This window comes from Borostomias antarcticus (assembly GCF_949987555.1).
Source record: "Borostomias antarcticus genome assembly, chromosome: 2".
Classification (NCBI taxonomy): domain Eukaryota; kingdom Metazoa; phylum Chordata; class Actinopteri; order Stomiiformes; family Stomiidae; genus Borostomias; species Borostomias antarcticus.
In genome coordinates this window covers 21036520-21052636 of record NC_140235.1, presented here as the reverse complement: position 1 = coordinate 21052636, position 16117 = coordinate 21036520, and the positions used below count along the sequence as shown (strand labels likewise).

The window sequence follows — 16117 nt, the reverse complement described above, 5'->3', positions numbered from 1 at the left end:
TATAAATCAGAATTGTGTGTGTATCTTCACCGATAGAAACGGCCTGGCACGTGTGTGTGTAACAGAGATATGGAACATGGTTCCAATTGCTTAGACAGGCTTAATTTGTGTTAAATATAAACTGTCCTTATGTTGGTATGTAAAACCAGTATGAACGTAGGCTATGTTATGTAGGCTACACTTTATTGTTTTACTAGGCCTATACTGACCTCCAGGCGGGCTGGTTTTCCTAACGGGACAATTAATGCTAATCCGACACGGTCCAGAGAAACCGCGCTTCTTGAGTCGGGATAAAAACACTGCCTGCTGTTACAGCAATATGCCCTCATTTATATTCCACGTCCGTACACTCACCACGAAAATCCCCCAGTCATTCTGATTCTCCGTGCTTGGGTGGCACAGTTAGACAGAGACCCCCTCTTGAGCGCCACGCAGTGAACACATATGATGCCCAGCGCCGAGCCTGTTGCCAACAGCACCAGCGTAGGCTAGTTGTACATCTTTACAACTGCAGGCAAAGTCAGAGAGGTCCAAGCGGATTTGAGGGGTTGCGCCCCGCCGTCATCCTATTGTACTGAGCTTGAACAAACTGTGGTTTCTCTGGGGACCAGACCAGAGGCACTGGCCAGTCGGAGCTGCGTCGGACTGAACATGGTGCTCATGTGACATTCTTGGTCGGATGGCAACATGTGCGCGCGGTTCGTGTGAGCAGCGGTGACACGGCGGCTCTCCTGGATTCATTCCTCTCGGATACGCGAAGTACCCGACGCAACGACGCACCTTGTAGGCTATTAGGTAAGCAGACCAATGAATTTTTCTGTATCCTGACCCTGAGCATGTTTGTGTATATTTAAATATCGATATAAAACATGCCCAGTCTACTACGCCGGGAGGCCCGGTTTATAAACCGAGCGCAGTGTTGTTATACGGTACGCTGACGTTTATCACCACGGGCTAACAACCACTGCGGTACAGTTTTATTTTCGCGCGCGAGTGAGCGTGCCATTGTAAAGCTTCTGTTAGGCTATGTGAAGGTGGAATGTTTTGTTGACATAGCCAATATGATAGCGTAAGTGGCCCTATAGCCTATAGGCTATCAATGTTTAACCAGTGAGGCTCCATAATAGCCTACAGTATAATAAACCAAACCTTTTAAATATTCTACCTCACCTACCGATTTGCCCACCACCAATTCATAGGTTCTGTCGTGGTAGACTAGTATAGCCTATTGATAAATTATGGGGAAAAAAGCGGAGTTGCTCTTGGGCCGGATTTACATCTGTTAAAGATAAAATAAGTAACAATTACAATGAATAGCCTATATATAGGCAAGAGGTTTAAGAGCTGCTCAAGTTTTAAATTATCTTTTTTTAATGTCATTACCCATTAATTATGTGAATGGGTGCTGACATGTTTATTTGGACCATTAGGTACCCATTAGAGATCATCCTTAAAATAAAGTTGAACCCCTCCCTAAGGGGAAAGACGCAACCAGGCAGCTGCACAGTGAATGTCTGCCATAGTAGACTGCCGTTAAATGATGTTTTCCCCTCTCGCAACATGCTGGAACAAAGTGGATAATAAGGGGTTACTCTCTTAAAAAGTGAGACCACCATCTCCCTAGTCGGGGTCCCTATAGAGTTCTTTCTCCACAGAGAACCTCTTCTTTGTATTCGGGAGACGGCGAGGTAGTAAAGTGCATAGTAATTGAACCTGTGGTTCATTCTCGCCATTGTGATTGGAATGTTTGGTCCCCCCCAGCTCCCCCCAGAAACCCCCCACCTCTTTTGTTCTGGGGACAATCCTCACTGCTATGTGTGCTGTGGCTGGGGACACTGGGGAGGGGGGGGGGGGTTGGGGGTCAACAAGGGGCATTGACATGTGTGGCTGACAGCTTCTTCAGGACCAACTACCTGCTGCGGTGCTCAGGGGAGACAAGGGGACATATGACACACTTAGAACAACCAATGATCTATTTATGATGCCCACAGCTGAGGAGGCGGTGCTTGGAGACAGTTCAACCCCAAAGTGGCTTAGCAAACCACCAGCACGGTCACTAATGGATGTCTGTTTGTCAAAGATAGAACGGAGTCATCTTGTCAGTGGAATCTTCTTGTCAAGGGAATCATCTGCTTAAGGGAATCAAACTGTCAAAGAGAAATGTCAAAGTCAAAGAACGTGCCGCCCCCTCTGCACAGTTTAACCACAAGTTTGTCTGCCCTTCCAATCAGATTTATTACTGTTCAAATCCTTCTCATCCTCTCTGATATGGCAGGACAGGGAGGGTGTATCGACTGTCTGACTCTCATCCTGTCACTTGGAGAGGACTATCTGTCTTCTGTCAAAGTCAGGGCATTTTGAGTGACCGAAGAGCCACTGGACATCCCAGTGCTGTCTTATCAAAAGTTTGAGGGAAAAGTCGACGTAACTAGCAGCAGAAAACACCCGGAAAGTATCAATTTCCCACCCAAAGCACCAGGCAACGCCCAAACAAACTTACCAGGGATGTTCCAGGAAAAGAGAAACTCTGGTCTCTGGATTGTGTCATTGCTGAGAGAGAAGAATGGACATGGAATGCCAAAGATCAGACCAGAGTGGGTTCTGGAATGTTATTTCTGTGAGGGCAATAGACAGTAATATGGAGGCATTTTGCCTAATGCCTAATGTGGAGTCATTTTGAAATAATGGACGTTCTCATTATTACAATTGAATGACCATGTGTCAGATGTAATCAGTTTTGGTATAAATTCTAGAGCTGACCCTCCATGGGAAAGAGCTGGAATGCTGCTGGGATACCAGAGCTCAGTAGAGACCCCCATGACTGGTAGAGAATGGTACAGCGCCTGAGGTGGAATTTGCCCCTCTGGGTAAATATGCCCCCTTGACATACTATACTGTATGTGTGCTTTGGGTGGACTTAGCACCTTCCATGCCGCTGACAAAAACAGCATGGAGGGAAAACAGGATTGCCAAGGAATCAGAAGCAGGAATGAAACAAACAGCCACCTCTGTTTTCTTGTCCTGCATTTCTAAATGCCAGACGGCATTAGTGAGCAAGTGCCCTCCCTGCTTTTAGAAATGAATTTCATCTAAGCACAGAGGGGCAAGGGTTCACCAAAACCACAGGAGCTGGTGCCACACTTCAACTGTTTTGTTTTGTACGGGGGCAGAAAGCCTTTCTAGTCGACCAGGAAGAGGAATATATTTCCCCTCTCAGCCACTTCTGATCCTATCAGCTGGGGGAGGTCTCCCTAAGGAGATGGGGGAGTCTCAGCCAGCCAAGCAGAACCACAGGGAAGGGGGGGGGGCTGTCTTGTTCAATGGCAATGGCATTTGGAAAGCCATTATATTGTACACAGCCACATCTGCCTTGGGTACTGGCTGTGCTTTGGAGGGTATCTGACCGATCAGCATTATACCACTGGGTGCTGCGGGAGCACAAAAAGCCGAGCCAGGGAGGTACTGTAGCCGAGGCCCCAGCTGCACGATCGCACCAGTGGTCGCAGGATCGGCGGCAGGGGACCACGCAGGGGTGGGGGGCGGGGGGCTCCCGGTAACGGATAACTAACCATTATGGTGATTAAAGGGGGGGGCGGGCGATGGGGATGGGGAGATAAGAGCACAGCAGCGCTCGGTGGGGCGTGAACACGACAAGCGTGTTTACTGGGGGAATTCCTGACATTCCTGCTCTGCAGCCACGCCGCTACGATATCTACCTCCGCCCCGTCGATGCCCCGGCCGGCTTGGGCCAATGGGGTCCTCGGAGAAGGAAGAAGGGCCCTCCCCGCCCCCCCGGTGTCCGTCAGCGCGCAGGTCCTTTCATCATCCCGCAGATTGGAATTTAGCCCGGTCGGAATTATACTGTAAGCAGGACGACTTCAGTGGATGGTGTCTGAGTATAATTCAAGGTTGACCACTTTTAACATATTTTCTTCATAATCTTCCCCTCCCCCCAAAACACAGGAAAACAAGCAGCTTTCAGGGGTTAGCTGTTTATTAACCTGCTTAATGTCAAGCTCCCTCCCTGACGATCCCCAGCCCCCCTTCTAGGACCAGTAAATCCTAGAGGATTTCGCATGGTTAGGAGGGTCACTCCAGACAGACAGATTCTCAAGCACATTAGACTGTTGGGCAACACATGCTATGCAGTATACATGCACATGCAGTATTTAAAGGATGTAGATGGTTGTCTAAACTTTCCTTGTAATGATTTTGGGGATCAAACTGTACGTCACTGAAATGTTGAAATCAAGTTTCCCAATGGATGCAAACATATTTACAGATTGTCGTTTCTTGGTTGTCTCATTGTCGGCTATAGCCAAAGTGGTAAAACTGTTGGAGAGAGAAGGCCTCATTATTTGCTGCGCAAGTGGACATAACTTGAGTTTCACATCTTGGTTATATGGGACGAAAGACCCCTGCCATTCCAGGACACAGCTAAATCCCTCCAAAGGTTAGGGGCTCGCAAATCTCTGGTAACCTTTGTACACAGAAGTCATAAGGCCTGGCTTAACACAAGTCTTTATCCTCCAGGTAGCCTCTTTTTATTCTAGCTGTCTGCATTCTCCACCAGCCAAGTCTCCCTATGGATGGTTAGTCTGATCACACACTCGTCAGCTCTAACCTGAAAGACTGCATCTGAACCACCTGCTGTTGGGCTCCATAGAGAACCACTCTGATTAACGACTGATTAATGCCGGGTGTCAGATTAGTGGGCTATTTCTAGGTTTGAAAAACACAGTACATTAGAATCCCAGACGATGATACATCAACACATTCACCAACACTTTCCAATGTGGTTCCTGATGGCAGAGTACTGTAACAAGAGGCTTTGTGTTTTTGTCAAAGCTTTCTAAAGCTAACCTGGTCAGTTTTGTTAAGATACAGTATGATACCTGGATGTACATGCATGCATGTAAAGTACATGTTGTTACCATGTTGTGTGTCAGTCCCAGTATAGTCTTGCAAAGCCAGAATTTTTAGATCTCAGCGTTTAGAGCGCAGTGTTTAGAGACCGACTTGTGAGTCTAGTCTAGTCCCAGTACTGCATGTCTGAGTTTAATGAATAATGAGTTTGTATTTAATGGTATTGCTGGAAAGACAGGACAAAATTCCATGCAAATGGACAATCAATTATATTGTGTTGTACAGTATCATATCTCATTGTATCCTATAGTGGAAAGTGAAACAGAGAGACACAAGGATGAGGTTTCAGGGCAGAGAGGAAGCACTGCAAGGACCCGTGTTTAAGATCAATCAGCACTTTTGGTAGGTGCTTCAGATGAATGAGACTAAGAGGATTATTAGGAGAAGGAGGTCGGGGGGTGGTGGCCGGCTGGGGGGAGGAGAGATGCCCTTGGGGGGGGGGGGGGGCACACGCTACCCCTGCCCCTGGATCCTAGCCCGGGCCACCCCTTAGGCCCATGTGATGGAGGGAAACAATGGCGGCAGGTGTCTGCGTCCTTCCTGATTACCGGGTCTAAAAGGCTGAGCTGAGGCTAGACTCACACAGGAGGATTATCAACAGCCTTTAATGGCTGACAGGTTGTGACCCTCACTAACAAGTAACCAAATCACCACCCTCACCTCCCAAATTGGTGTTCTCTCTCACACAAAAAGGAGCTTGTCATGTCAAGGGTGAGCTTGTACATTCTCTAGTTTCCTGGGCAACTTCTCTAGGCACAGCGCCCTCCCTCTAATGAGCCCCTGGCAAAAAAAAAAAAACAGGTAACATCTTATCTCTGAACCCTGGGTGATTCTCACTGTTTTGCTTGAAATAATTAACCGATTCTTGAGGTTTTTCTGTAATATGGAAGTGATTGGTTGATTGAATTGAGTGAATTTATTGAGTGAAAATACCTACGGTATACCACCACCCCGCCATACTGCAGACATACATACATAAATCATTGGTTTTATTCTCCATTGCAAGGCAGTTTGAACCAGTTGAACTGTATAGCTCAGACCGTGGTCCTCCGCAGCCCCCCCTCTCATCAGACAGACAGTAGAGATTCAGCACCCTATTATGAGGAGCTCTGGTTACAGGTCTCCCATATCACTGTCGCCAGCTAAGCGCTAATAGGGAGGGTTGGGGAGAATGGGAATACCCAGTCCCACGATACCAGACAATCTGAGATATCCGTCTAACAATGTACTGTAGTTGAACGATGAATGTTTAGAGACTGACTTGTGAGTCTAGGGACTATCACCCCCCTGCGGTCTCAGTTATGACCATCTCCCATCTGTCTAGTCTGCCCTGAGGGGGTCCTCCTTCCTCAAATCCTAGCTTCTTCTGCTCCAACCTTGCCCCACCTCTCTGCTCTCTGCCCAATTCCAGCTTGAGTTTTTTTTTTTTCCAGCTTTGAGAGTTTCTTCAGTTCATATTATTGCAGCCTGGCTGGCATCACGGTCGATTACAGGCAGCCCTGTCTCTTTCCCATTCATTTGAGTGTGAACTTAACATTCTGCTTCGTAAAGCCTTCGTTCTCTATTGAGAGTGAACCTCTCGCCACTACCTGAGTTGGTCTCTCTCCGCCACAGAGTCTCTCTGCCAGGGCCGTCTCTGCTGCATATGGCTCATTTCATGGCTGCTGGATCATCTGATTGATCGGTTGAGGATGGCTCCGGCTGGCTGGCTCGCTATGCAGTATCTGCCAGTGAGGACCAACCCCTCTCTGCTCCAGGGTCGTCTGAGGTAAAAATGGAGGTTCCCATACAAGACTATGGAAGCACAGAGAGGGAGATTCTTCACTGGCTGCTAAAAGCCAAAAAATCTCTTCTTGAGGAAGGGAAAAGAGGGAAGAAGGGTGAAAGATGAAGGCCTTTGTAGGATTTGTTGAGGTCTGATTTGTTTGGTAGTCTTAACTGTTGTCTGTATTTATGCTGTGCTGTACAGGGCAGAGATTCTGCGGTCTAATTTCATGGCTGCATGGTGAGCCGGTCTCACTCCCCGAGGTGTCACTGGAACTGACATTTCCCTGATTTCACTGTAATCAGTGCGTTAGGCATACTTGGGAGAGCATTGCCTGCTCAGATTGGTGCTTGTCCTCATCAATTGGAGAGTACTTCAAAAGGGATCTCTCGTTCATTCTCTCTCTCCTTTCTTTATCGTTCTCATAACTCTCTGTATTTTAATTTATCCCTCTTATTAATTTTTTACTTAATCTTTCTCTCACCTTTCCCCTTGCTCTGTTCTCTCTCTCTCCCTCTCTCTCTCTCTCTCTCTCTCTCTATCTCTCTCTCTCTGTCCACTAAGAGATCCAGGATCCTGGAGGTTGGAGTGGAGCTGTCTGGTAATCGGAGACGGCATTAATATTGAATAAGATAGAGAGAAGAATCAGCCCCGCAAATTAATTTCCATATACAGACTAGAGCTGCTGACGATCATGAATAACCGCTCGGACGGAGTGGGACAAGAGGGGGAAAAACCACAGACACTGCAAAACGGCACACTGGGATTTTGCCTTCAGTGTGTGTGTGTGGGGGGGGGTGAGGGGCAGACGCAGACATATCACCATGGAGACAGCGGCATCATTGAAAGGATGTTTGGAGGATGCTGGAGTGGACACACACACACTCTTTCTCTCTCTCTCTCTCTCTCTCTCTCTCTCTCTCTCTCTATCATATGCAAAGCCAGCGCCTCTCTCTCTTTCTCTGTCATATGCAAAGCCAGCGCTGACCTCGTTGGCTGATTGATGAGAGACAGAAGCCCTTTGCTTCACATCCTCTCAACAACACACAGCACTGGAAGTGTGCGCCCTGTAAGCTGTCCTTCACCCTCTCTGGCTGCTTTGATGCTCTGGCCCCAGTGCTTTAGGACATGAGTTATGGGTTAGGTGCCTCCGGGGGCCCCGGCCCTGTCCCCCATATGGTCCGAGTTTTCACCCAGATTGGCTGAGCGTTCGGGGTTCGGGCAGCAGGATAGATGCAGGTCTGCATGGCAGGCCGAGCCAAATTGAAATCTATAGAGGCTGGACACACTCGCCAACCTTCAACAGTCTGCTGCAGCCAGGAAGCCAGGCGGAGAGATGACTTGGCGTTTCAGGTTCGTCAGACAGAGGTGCGCATAAATCGGACAAAGTGGTTCTAGCGCTAGACTGTTTGTGCCAGAAACCCCCCCCCCCTTCCCCCCACTGCAGTTCATTGCAGTTTATACTCTGTGTCAAACGCACCTCAGGGTGTAAGGATTTATAGTGTTTGCATGTGTGTGTGTGTTAACTTGTTTGTTTAGTGTGGGTGCTCTGTGTAAGCAAGAATTTGGTCTGAGGGTATTAACGAGAGGTGATGCACCTCTGAATATTGGAAGTGTTCCATCTCTTACGCAAACCCCCACACACACACATACACTCTCTCTCTCTTTCTCCAGTTTTCACTCCTTCGCTAATAATAGATCTTGCTGATCAACGAGACTCATTGTCCCATACACAACGCGTATGTGATAAAGGAAAAGAGAGAGAGAGAGAAAGAGAGACACCTGCAGGTTTCTCTCCCTGCCTGCCTCCCCGGCTGCGAGCTCTCCCCCGGGCCAAATGTTTGACATTTAACAAGTAGGGGCCACAAACTGGCCGCCGGAATTCCTTGTACGTTCATTTTGTCTGGCGTAGTGGTCTCTCGCCGGTCGCGTTTGTCACCACACCCCACTCAGCCCGCAATCCATCCCAGCTCCGGGCGCGCTCCGGGGAGCACCGCGCAGGCCTCTCGAGGGTTGGGGCCAGTAACCGGCCACACAGAAGGCTTATTTCCCCCTGGGGGGGATCAATAAATTCTTACCTTATCTTATATCTAGAGGAACACCTGCAGTGCATACAGTAGCCTTACATGGAATCATGTGTGGAAGAAGAGGGCCAGGAACGCTTGAGAGGGTTGATTCACTAATGACACACACACATACACACACACACACACATACACGATATTTAGTTCAACTTTGCCATCCACCTTTTGTCTTAGTGGAAGTGGACAGCAAGAATGTAATTGTCATGAAAATTTTTGCTGAACACTGAGGTCTGGTTTCCTGGACACAGAGAAAGGCGACTGGTAGTCTGGGACTAAGAAGGCCTTTTAATGTACAGTCTCCATTAATGGGTTTTAGGACTCGGCTTAATGCATGTAAGGGAAACATTCCCTAAGGGTAGCAGCCCACCCCCCACTACAACATAAATCATCTCACAAGCTCAGGCCTTCTACTGTACCAAGCTCCATCTCCACTACCCTTCTGACATTCTCAGCCCTCATCCATGAGGCTAAAGTGTTGACTGTGCAAGTGTGTGTGTAGTGTAAGAGTGTGTGTGTGTGTGTAGTGTAAGTGTGTGTGTGTGTTTGCGCACATGTGTGTGATTATTACTCATGTTGTTCTTAGGCAGCCATTCTCTTGTTCCCACACCACCTGTCACTGTTTACCTTTTCATTTATTCAACCATGAATGATGGCACCAGTCTACCACTGTCTTCCATCTTCTGGTAATTAAATGTCTGTTGGTGGGTTGTTTTTCGCCTGGAAAGCGTTTAGAGACGAGCACACACAAACACACACACACACGCCGAGATGCTGGTGAAGGCTGTCCCAGGCGACCAGCCTGGTGTTTTCATAATTAGCGTGCTGAGTGGTAGCGTTGATTGCTTCATTATTTCCCAGATAAGTATCTACGTTAGCCATTTGATGGATGTGCTGGGCTCAACAGTAATCCAGACTCAAGCCTCTTCATAATAATAACAGATTATAATAACACAGTGCTTGTCAGAACGGAGTGACTGGCAAAAACCTTGAAGTGGAAGAGAGCTGTTTACCGGGCGCAGCCTAGCCTAGCCCTGGTGAGGACGCATGGGCGGGAGGGTTTTGATAAAAACATCATGGCGGTTAAAGCACAACATGATGGTCGGTTGCCTTGTTTACCTCAAAGGCTTTTTTTTAACCTGAGACATCTGACAGGGCCTCACTTTCCAATATCAAGTTTCCACAGTGACAGTTGTTCAAAGACGGTAGAGGACCTCCAAGGTTTTCTTCTCATCTTTTCAAATTATGAGGCATTCCTCGCAAGCAAACAGACAATGAAGCTAAAATGAAGCGCAGTGACCAACCAAGAAGTGAAAGAAGCCTTGCTCATTTTAACATGGCCAGGCAGACAGCGCTGACATACTGTAAAGAACCACCAGCTTTAATACAATATTACTAGGGCTGGGTATCGATTCGAATTTCAAGAATCGATTTGATTCTGATTCACAAGGTTCAGAATCGATTATCACGATTCGATTCAATATGGATTTGGTTAGTGTTACTAAAACCTGTTTTTCTAGCTGTAACCTTAATTACATGACTGCCAAATTATGCAACACATCAATACTAGGGCTGGGTATCGATACTGATTTCCAAAAATGAATGAATGAATCATTGAATGAATTAATGAACTATTCATTCCTTCATTTATTCATTCATTCATTAAATAAAAGATCGATTTTGGGATTCATGAATCGATTCTGAATCATTTGATTCAGAATCGATTAATCGATTTTTTTTAACCCAGCCCTAAATATTACCTTCTCAAAAAAAATCCCCATGCGCTGAATAGGGTATAATTAATTCACACAGTATGTTATGGAGAATACTAAGACAGGGGCCTGGCATCACTGTAGGCACTGACAGTGAACTGAGGACACAGTCACCACTGAGCTAGGGGCTACATAGACATAGACTGGTTTGTTATTTCGCCCTGTGACTCCCTGACGCCCTACACACAGGTCCAGTATGGACTTGCTTTTCCACCACTCCAGGGGCGTTCTATTGTTTCCATGGTTTCCAATAACACATTGTTATTGGAACCAATATTATTGGAATGGTCAGAACCAATAAGTGCTGCCTGCAGAGAGAGCTGCTGATCATAAACTGAGGATACAGCAGATATCTCTTTCTCTCTCTCTCTCTCTCTCCCTCTCTCTCTCTCTCTCTCTCTCTCTGACTTGTGATTGCTTGTCCACTGTTGTTGCAGTTCCCACCCTTGTGGGGCGGGGACGGGGGGGCCTGTGGTCTAGGACAGAATTCATGACGAATAGATCGAACACTAACCAATCATACCCGACCGACACCTCCTCTCTACCGGACTCCCCTCAGGACCACCGTCTCCCTCTACAGAAACGTTCCTCCCTTCCTCTACCTCTGCATCTCCTTCTCTCTCCCTCCCTCCCACTCCCTCTTTCCTCCCCTCTCGCTCCATCCTAACCTGTATAACCGAGCAGTTTGAGCAGAGCTGTATACAGCATTAGGGCTGGGTTTAAAAATTCAATTCATCGATTCATGAATCCCAAAATTGATATTTTATATAATGAATGAATGAATAAATGAAGGAATGAATAGTTCTTTAATTCATTCAATGATTCATTCATTCATTCATTTTTGGAAATCAGTATCGATACCCAGCCCTAGTATTGATGTGTTGCATAACTTGGCAGTCATGTAATTAAGGTTACAGAAAAAAAAAAAAAAAAGGTTTTAGTAACACTAACCGAATCGATATTGAATCGAATCGAATTGAATCGTGATAATCGATTCTGAACCTTGTGAATCGGAATCGAATCGATTCTTGAAATTCGACTCGATACCCAGCCCTATACAGCATGTCCTCATATCACCTCTCAGGCTTTGAGGTAGAACGAGGTAGCATGAGCTTTAAAATACGTTTATTTAATGTATCCCTCCTCGCTGGGGCCCCGGCGTCAGCCATTAAACCTCTGGAACTTGTCCAGAAAGCTGCTGCTCGCCTGGTGTTCAACCACCCTAAATTCTCCCACACAACTTCCCTCCTCCGTTCCCTACACTGGCTCCCTGTAGCGGCTCGCATCCAGTTTAAAACTCTGGCGCTAACCTACAGGGCAATGAAAGGAACAGCCCCCTCCTACCTCCAGGCCATGGTCAAACCCTACACCCCCTCCCGACTGCTACGCTCTGCTACCTCAGGGCGACTGGTTGCCCTGTCACTCCGAGGCTCCTGCGGTCGATCGACACGGTCACGGCTCTTCTCTGTCCTGGCCCCGCAGTGGTGGAATGAACTGCCCACTGATGTCAGGACAGCAGAGTCGCTGCCCATCTTTCGTCGAAGGCTCAAAACTCATCTCTTCAAGAAGTACTACAACAATCCTCCCACCTAAGCACTTATTGTATTATATTATATTGCACTGTACTTTAGATTGCGATTCTTGCACCTTGCCTTCAGCACTAGATTATGCTCTTAGTCACTTGTTTTAGAAAGAAGATGCACTTGTGAGTTCTGGCAAGTAGTAGTACATTGGCTCTTCCTACGTTAAATGCAATTATTGTTAGTCGCTTTGGATAAAAGCGTCTGCTAAATTACTGTAATGTAATGTAATCTACAGTAAATGTATTTTATTCAATTTTATGTATTCATGCAGGGTGTCCTTTTTCAAAAGATCCATGCTTACATGTAGGGACAAACAATAATTCATATCAGTATCAAACAGTCCTGCTGTTTCATTTGGTCCAGGTAGCTGGTGATATGTGTCTGCGCCCTACAGTTTTACAATCATATTTTTCTGCTTGGTGCGTGGGCACTTCAAGTACTGAAGTACTTGAGAGGTTTGATGTAAACGCAGCTCTGTACCCATAGGGAACAGTTCAAACCCCGTTTTTCATCAGGGTTTAGGGTCGAAGGTTCTCCACCATACCAGGGGCGTTAATCACGGCTGTCCTTCAGTGGTGGCTGCAGGGAACGATCAGCTTTGGTCCCACCCCTGTGGTGGATAAGAGCGACTGAAGACTCTTCGGTCTGCCAGGGCTGCTGAATTACTCCCAGTATGTGTCAATCTTAAGCACTGGCCAACAGAGACTCGCCTAGAGCTCTGTGTGTGTGTGTGTGTGTGTGTGTGTGTGTGTGTGTGTGTGTGTGTGTGTGTGTGTGTGTGTGTGTGTGTGTGTGTGTGTGTGTTTTGACAGGTGTATTGCCTCTTCGGGCAGAGCTGTAACTACTGACATTCCCAACTAAGCCAGACCGTGTGTGTGTGTGTGCGCTCGCGTACATGTGTGTGTGCGCGCGGGTGTGTAAGGTTTCTCCACACTGTGATGGTGTGTGTGCATGTGTAAGGATTCTCCTATGTTTAGTCTAGTCGTCTCATGGTGTCGTGTACTGCAGGATAAACACTGTGTAGCATCTGCGTTGGACTGTCAGTCTTAATCAGGGAGTAATTAACCAAGCTAATGGTGTATGTTTGTGTACTCTCCCGAGTGCATGTGTGTGTGTTTACGGAGTGTGTGTTTACAGTATGCGTGTGTGTATGTTTGTGTACATGTTTGTGCAGTCAGGCACCACTTTCAGGGCCAGCAGCTCTTGGCATTAATCCGTCTCACTAATAGCAGGGGATCACGTAAAGGGGGAGGGTGGAAGAGAACAATGCAACACCTCTCTCTCTCTGTCTCTCTCCCTCTCTCTCTCTGTCTCTCTCTCCCTCTCTCTCCCTCTCTCTCTCTGTCTCTCTCTCCCTCTCTCTCTCTCTCTGTCTCTCTCTCCATCTCACCATCTCTCTCCCTCTCTCTGTCTCTCTCTCTCACTCTCTCACTGTCTCTCTCTCTCTCACCATCTCTCTCCCTCTCTCTGTCTCTCTCTCTCTATCTCTCTCTCTCACTCTCACTGTCTCTCTCTCTCTCTCACCATCTCTCTCCCTCTCTCTCTCTCTATCTCTCTCTCTCTCTCTCTCTCTCTCTCTCACACCATCTCTCTCCCTCTCTCTGTCTCTTGACACGTGGTCATTCCCTGCGGGAATTCTCTGGACCCTGGGCGCTCTCTGCGGACGCTGCCCCCTCCCCTCCGATAGTCTCACCGCTGTGTGTGGACGGCCCCTGCTTCACTCAAGGAAGCTGGGTACAATACCCAATACAATACCCCCCCCCCCCCCCCTTCCCCCCCAACCCCCACCGCCGTCCCCCTGAAACATCCTTCCTCGCTGGCCTCCGTTCCTGCCATTGTCAGAGTGAGAAGGGCCTGCTGCCTCTAGACATAAAATTAGACGAGTGTGGAACTTCCTGGACACACAGTTCCCTGCCGCTTCACGTTACAGAGGTATTGGTGTTTATGTACTATGTGAGCGTGTGTGTGTTTGTTTGTGTACTGTATGTCTGTGTGTGAGGAGGAAGTGTCGAGACACACTGGAAAATAAGTTATTTTCCTTGTGATGCACGTTCTTACCTCATGGACATTCCTGTGCTTTCCAAAGGGACCCTTGTTCTGTCCCGTACCGGACATAGCTGTGGACTGGCTCATGGTTTCATTCTTAGAGAGAGAATGGAGAGAATACCCTGATCAAATCTCCCCAGGAAACTGTAAATACCAGAGTGTTGTAATCACACTTTTCTGACCATTGTGAACTCCTGTTTTTGTGTTGCTCAAAAAGCCCCGTACAGTGTGCACTAATTCATGAGTAAACACGCTTTAAGTAAAGAAGCTTTAGAGCGAGACAACTGGGTCATTGATTTCTGAGCCACTTGTGATCAATGGTTGTGAAAGAGACTTATGAAGTGTATGAAACACACACACCCTTTGAAACGATGAGCACTTGAGCCCCGGCATCAGACGACACAACACGTGTGGTGGTGGTGACTCACCTCGCTCACTATGATGGTGATGAGGATGATGAGGATGAAGAAGATGATGATGAAGAAGAGGATGTTCGAGGAATCAAGCCTGTGGGTGTGTTGGTGGCCATTGCCAACTGCCTTCTTATGCAGAAATCCAAAGTGCCTAATCTTAAAGTGTAATATGCTTTACATACTGTGTGCCCGCAGGTTACGTCGCTCTGTGTGTGATATTATCACCCTCCTCCTCATCTCTCATGCAGAAAGCCCAGAGGCAGCTAAAGTGGCTTTCATGTTAATGCATTACACTTGATTATATGACATGAATCATTTAAACAAGCAAGCTGGATACAGAACACACTATGTGTCAGACCGATGAATCCTCTCTCTCTCTCTCTCTCTCTCTCTCTCTCTCTCTCACCAGTCCTGTCCTCTGGGCTTTAGACCCGTGACTCAGCGCTGCCTCCCTCCACGCTGAGTGACTGTGCCTCGGGGCTCCCATGAGGCTGACATGCTGGTAAATCTGTTACCAGGCCTCAGACACTACTGCTCTCGGCGGGGACCTCTTAAAGCAATCCACCCCACAAACTCCCTGGGAGACAGCCCTGTAGTCTGGTGGAGATGAGCTGTTACTTGGACCATCTCTACCAGACTATAGGGACATTTTTCAAGGTGCTTGTTGGTTGGATTGACCAGTAGTCGTTAAACCGTGAGTTTACTGGGGGATCCAGGTGTAGATTTTTTTTTTTAAACCAGGTCAAGCCTTGCTTATGTGCGTGGCTGGCTTGTTTCTGTTCAGGACTTGTAGAACGGAAGCTAGTCATGCCACTGAAATAGCTGTGAATTGAAATGACATGAAATAATGTCTGATAAATTAAGATAGGTCTTGTCGCCTGGACACATCAGTTTCAATGCTTCCAATGCTAATCCAGCACAATAAGAGCGGCATAGCCAGTTAGCTCATGAGCTCACAGCAACTAGCAGCAGCTTCCATAACATCAGTGGCTAAAGCAGTTACACTGATGATTCCTGTAACGTTAGCTATTTTGCTGCAATTGGTTCAACTTCTGTTTCTGTACAAAGGTACTGTAAGGGATAAAAAGATTGAAGTGAAAGGATGAACGTGTGGAGGTTTGGGGTATAGTCCCATAAAGTCATCCCCCTTGGGGCCTTGAACCCCAGTCTCCCGGGTGGGAGTCCAATGCTCTTACCACTACTCTACCTGTGCAGCGGAGATTGGTGTGTTGGTTTTGGTGTCCTTGTTCCAGTCCCTAGTGTGGGTTGGGGTTAGAATAAGGGTTGGGGTTGGGACAGGATCTGACCTATAAGGCAAAGGGTAAAGGTTGGAGTTGGAAAGGTTGGAAAGGATGAACATGTGGAGGTTTGGGGTATATAGTCCCATAAAATTATCCACACCGGGGCCTTGAACCCTGATCTCCCACGTGGGAGTCCATTGCTTTCACCGCTAATCTACTTGTGCAGTGGAGAGCGGCAGGTTGATTTTGTTGTGCTGGGACTACTGCCTCTTGTGGTGCCAACAGAGAAA

At 47.4% G+C, this 16117-nt stretch overlaps 1 protein-coding gene across 1 annotated transcript in view; it reads left to right on the top strand.

Moving 5' to 3' along the window:
- Positions 1-668: 668 nt before the first annotated feature.
- The window catches only part of tmem108 (transmembrane protein 108), a 44812-nt gene continuing 29363 nt past the window's right edge, over positions 669-16117 (top strand). Inside the window, exon 1 of the mRNA XM_084461285.1 lies at positions 669-795. The gene's annotated coding sequence lies outside the window, so the exon portion shown is untranslated. The remainder of the gene's footprint in view (positions 796-16117) is intronic.